Consider the following 5763-nt stretch of genomic DNA (forward strand, 5'->3'; position numbering starts at 1 on the left):
GAGATTTCTATCCTGGGGGAAAAAAAACTGCATTCTATCCATGCCTTTCATAATTTTGTAAATCTCTATCAGGCCGCCTTCCAGCCTCTGGTGTTCAAGTAAAAACCAATCTTGTCCAATTTCCTTCACAGATAATTCCTCCCAAACCAGACAAAATCCTGGAGAACATTTTCTGTACCCTCTCCAATGCTCTCACATGTTTCTGGTCATGATGCAATGACCAGAACTGTACACAATATTCCAACTGTACACCTTGCTTACGCTCTGCAACATGGCTTGCCAATTTTTATACTCTGTGTCCGAAACAATGAAGGCAAGCATGCAATATGCCTTTTAGACTACCTCATCCACTGACATTGTCCCTTTCTGGGAACTGTGGACCTGTATGCTTCAAGCCCCTGTACTTTAATGCTTCTAAGGGTTCTGCCAATTATTGTGTAACTTCCCTTATGCATTGGACCTTCCAGATATATCAGCTCATATTTTTCCAGATTAAAGTCCATCTGCCATTTCTTCACCCAAATCTCCAGATTATCTATAATCCTGCTGTATCCTCTGGCAATTCTCCACATTATCCATAGCTCCCTCAATGTTTGTGTTATCGGCAAACTTACTGATCAGACGATGGACATTCTCCTCCAAATTATTTATAAACAAATGAGGGGTCTCAATACTGATCCCTGTGCACCAACACTGGTCATATGGCCATATGACTTCACCCCCAGTATCCACTTACCGTGACAGACCTTGACAAAGGCCTTGCTAAAGTCCAGTGAGACAATATCTGCCACTCTGCTGTCTTCAGGCATCTTTGCCACTTCCTCAAAAATCTCAATCAAGTTTGTGAGACATGACCTTCTCCACACAAAGCCTTGCTGCCTGTCACTAATTAGTCCTTTTTTTCCCAAATGTGAGTAAACCCTGGCCCTAAGAATCTTCTCCAAGATCTCTTGCCTTGGCGGTATAGAGTCATGGAGTTGTACAGCAAGGAAACAGGCCCTTCGGTCCAACCCATCCATACTGACCAGGTATGTTAAATTACCACTGACATAAGGCTCACTGGATTTCCCATATTATCCATGTTGCCCTTCTGAAACAAGGGAACAACATTGGCTATTCTCCAGTCGTCTTGGACCTCTCCTGTAACTAAAGAGGATTTAAAGATTTTGTACAAGGCCCCAGCAATTTCCTCCCTAGAATAGCTACCATCAGCTCCTGGGAACTTGTAACCTCATGGTTTTTTGAAAAGCCCAACACTTCCTCCTTTTTTTATATAGACATGCCCTTGAATTATCGACATACCCTTTTCTAGACTCACTATTCACCAGGTCCATTTCTTTTGAATACCCATGCAAATTATTCATTAAGGTCCTCACCCATATCCTCTGGCTTCGTACAGAAATTTCCTTCTTTGTCCACAACTGGACCTGGCTTTTCCCTCACCCACACCAACCAACCCAACTGCCCTGTGGCTGAACACCTTAATTCCCTCTCCCACTCCGCCAAGGACATGCAGGTCCTTGGCCTCCTCCATCGCCAGACCATGGCAACAAGATGCCTGGAGGAAGAGTGCCTCATCTTTCACCTAGGAACCCTCCAACCACAAGGGATGAATGCAGATTTCTCCAGCTTTCTCATTTCCCCTCCCCCCCACCTTATCTCAGTCCCAACCCTCGGACTCAGCACCACCTTCTTGACCTGCAATCTTCTTCCCGACCTCTCTGCCCCCACCCCCTCTCCGGCCTATCACCCTCACCTTAACCTCCTTCCATCTATCGCATTCTCTCCTCCCTCCCCCAAGTCTCTCCTCCCTACTTTTTATCTTAGCCTGCTTGGCACATCCTCCTCATTCCTGAAGAAGGGCTTATGCCCGAAACATCGATTCTCCTGCTCCTTGGATACTGCCTGACTTGCTGCGCTTTTCCAGCTTTGGCCAATATCCCTCGAAACCCTTCCTATACATGGACCATCCAGATGCCTTTTAAATGTTGTAATTGTCCCATCCTCCATCCCTTCCAATGGCAGTTCATTCCAGACATGCACCAATCTCTGTGTGAAAGCATTGCCCCTTAGGTCCCTTTTATACCTTTCCTCTCTCATCTTAAACCGATGCCTTCTGACATTGGACTCTCATACCCTGGGAAAAAGACATTGACTATTCACCCTATACATGTACCTCATGATTTCATAAAACTCTATAAAGTCACCCCTCAGCCTCCAATGCTTGAGGGAAAATAGCTTCCATTTATTCAGCTTCTCCCTGTAGCTCAAAGCCTCCAACCCTGACAACATCCTTGTAATTCTTTACTGCACCCTTTGAAGTTTCACAACACATTGAGAGAGACCAGAATTGCACACAGTATTCCAAAAGTAGCTTAACCAATTGTCATCCAAAGCATTTGAATCTAGCCATTATTATCCTTCACTTTCACAGGAAACGCTGGTCTGGAATTCACTAGCCTTTAAAAGAGTCTCATATTATCCGCAAACAGCTACTCCCATCTCTATGCTCCAGTTTGTGACTAATATCGCCATTGCTAGCTTCTCCCAATTTCGCCAGGAACCACTTTTATCCTCAACATAAGTAATGTATAACTTGCAGAATTATGGTCAGTGTTCCCAAAATGTTTTTCCACTGAAACTTTGATCACGTGACTGGGCTCATTCCTTAATACCGGGTCAAGTATTTCCCTTCCTCAATTGGACGAGAGACATATTGCTTCAAGAAATCCTCTTGGACTCAATTAACACATTCTACCCCCAGCCACACAAAAGCCCCTTTTCTTAAGAGAGTCCTTGTCAAGTTCTAGAATGTTAAAATCACACATCACCACAACCCTGGTGTTTTCACATTTTTCCATTGACTCTCCATGGATATGTTCCTCTGTCTCCCACTGGCTGTTGGGAAGCCTGTAATACAAACCCACTGAAAGGTTTGCAGCCCTCTTATTCCTGAGCTCTACCCATATAACCTCACTGGATAAGCCCTCCAAGATGTCCTCCCTCAGTAAACCTGTGATATTCTCCCTAATCAATAATCCTAAACATCTTTTACATCCCTCTCTATTTTGCATGACAAAATATAGAACATTAAGCTACCATTCTTTTCCTTTGAACCAAGTAATAGCTACAATGTCATAGTTATTTGCATGAATCCAAGCCCTAAGTTCATCTGTTTAATGTGCCATAATCCTTGTAATAGAACAAATTCACTTCAGATCACCAGTCCTGCAGTGTTCAGTAACCTCTTCCTGTCTGTTCTTCTACTTCACTGAGAGTGCGCTGCTGGAAAAGAACAGCAGGTCAGGCAGCATTCGAAGAGCAGGAGACTCGATGTTTCAGGCAAAAGCCCTCCATCAAGAATCAGGCTTGTAGTTCAGGGGGGCTGAGAGATAAATGAAATCCACATCGATCCCACGTACACCTCCCCCCGAACACTTTAACTCCCCCTCTCACTCCACCAAGGACAAGCAGGTCCTGGACCTCCTCCATCACCAAACCCAAACCACCCGACACTTGGAGGAAGAACACCTCATCTTCCACTTTGGGACACTGCAACCACACAGGATCAATATGGATCAGTTTCCTCGTTTCCTCTCCCTCCACCTTATCCCAGTCCCATGCCTCCAACTCAGCACCACCCTCTTGACCTGTCCATTTTCCTTCCCACCTATCCACTCCATCCTATCACCTTTCCCTGCCACTTTCACCTACCGAACACATTTCCAGTTACTTTCCCCCCCCAGCCTTCTCCCATTTATCTCTCAGACCCCTGGCCCGCAAGCCTCATTCCTGATAAAGAGCCCATGACTGAAACGTTGACTCTCTTACTCCTCAGATGCTACCTGACCTGCTGTGCTTTTCCAGCACCACAGTCGACTCTGATCTCCAGCATCTGCAGTCCTCCCTTTCTCCCACCCTGCTTTAAACACCTACCGAGTGACACCAGCAAACCTCCCTGCCAGGATATTGGTGCCTCTCCAATTTGCGTTAAATCCTTCCTTCTTGATGAGGTCCCAATTGCCCTGGAAGACATTCCAACGATCCACATATTGGAAGCCCTCCATCCGACAGCCTTTTAGCAATGTTTTTCACTGCACTGTCTTCCTATTCCTCGCCTCACTGGCTCATGGAGTAATCCCGAGATGTGAACCCCAGAGGGGTTGCCTATGTTATTCATACCAACCTGTACCACACTCTTTGGCTACTCAGAGTCATAGAGATGTACAGCATGGAAACAGACCCTTTGGTCCAACTCATCTATGCCAACCAGATTTCCTAACCTAATCTAGTCCCACTTGCCAGCACCTTGGTCCATATCCTTCTGAACCCTTTTTATTCATGTACCCATTCCAGATGCATTTTAAATGCTGTCGTTGTACCAGACTCCACCACTTCCTCTGGTAGCTCATTACATGCAATCACCACCCTGTGTGAAAACGCTACCCCTTAGGTCCCTTTTTTTATCTTTTCCCTCTCACCCTAAACCTATGCCCTCTAGTTCTGGACTCCCCCACCCCAGGGAAGATACTTTGTCGATTGATCCCATCCATGCCCCTTCATGGTTTTATAAACTTCTATAAGATCACCCCTCAGCCTCCGACACTCCAGTGAAAACAGCCCCAGCCTGTTCAGCCTCTCCCCATAGCTCAAATCCTCCAACCCTAGCAACATTCCTGCAAATCTTTTCTGAAATGTTTCAAGTTTCACAAATCCTTCCTACAGGAGGGAGACCAGAATTGCACACAATATTCCAAAAGTGTCCCAGAGATATTCTCTGAAACAATCCAATGTCCTGTACAGCTTCAACTCATTGTTCCTTTTGACAATGTTCTATGCCCACTCACAGACACCCTTGACCCTGGAACAAGGGAGGCCATGCACCATCCTGGTCCCTTTTGCAGCCACAGAAATGCCTATGGAGACCACTATTAGTACTGGTTTTCTGTAATTTGATCCTGCCTGTTGAACAACAGTGCCAGCTGTGGTAGCACTGTTCTGGCAGCTGCTGTTGTTATCCCCTGATCGGGCCTTACCCACCACTCCTCTCCTCTCCTCTCAATATCCAGAACGGTGTACTTGTTGGAGATGGTTTAGCCACAGGGGTGTCCCAGTGTCCAACTGCCTGTCCCTTCCAGCTACCTGCCTGAACCTTGGTAGTGACCACGACTCTAAAACTCCTGTCTATGACACTTTCCTGAACGCCCCGAGGTGTGTCCCCAAACTGACCCATGTAATCTGACAGAAGCTCCAACTAGACAGTTCCCACAGGTTTGGTTGGCATGACTGTTCAAACTGTCTCTCATTTCCCACATTCAACATGATAAGCAAACTACCCAGTGAACTGCCATTTTAATCTTCTCACAACTATTTCATTGAAAATTAATGTCTATTAAAATTAACTTACAGTAAACTAGATGGCCCTAGAGTTAGAATCTCATTAAAGAACATTAAATATGCAATTAATTCTAGAAATAGCAGTCTCGGTCCCACTCTTAATCCCAGGACTGTACTGCTCCCCCACCAGCCTGACTCCCATTGCCCTTAAACCTGATGGGGAGGGCAAGGTGAATGGTGGTTTCAGGTAAGAACAGAGTGAGTCATCTGACCGTTACTGACCAATCAGCAGCCCTTCTGTCCAAAACGTTACTTTGGCATTGTGACGTCACTCCCCTCCAGGTCTGGCCCCGGAAGCTACTTCCGCTGCCTCAGCCCCTCAAGGTGTGTCCTCAAACCCGAGCCCGCTCCTTCGGATTTGATGTG

Source organism: Chiloscyllium punctatum, chromosome 29 (assembly GCF_047496795.1).
Source record: "Chiloscyllium punctatum isolate Juve2018m chromosome 29, sChiPun1.3, whole genome shotgun sequence".
Taxonomy (NCBI): Eukaryota; Metazoa; Chordata; class Chondrichthyes; order Orectolobiformes; family Hemiscylliidae; genus Chiloscyllium; species Chiloscyllium punctatum.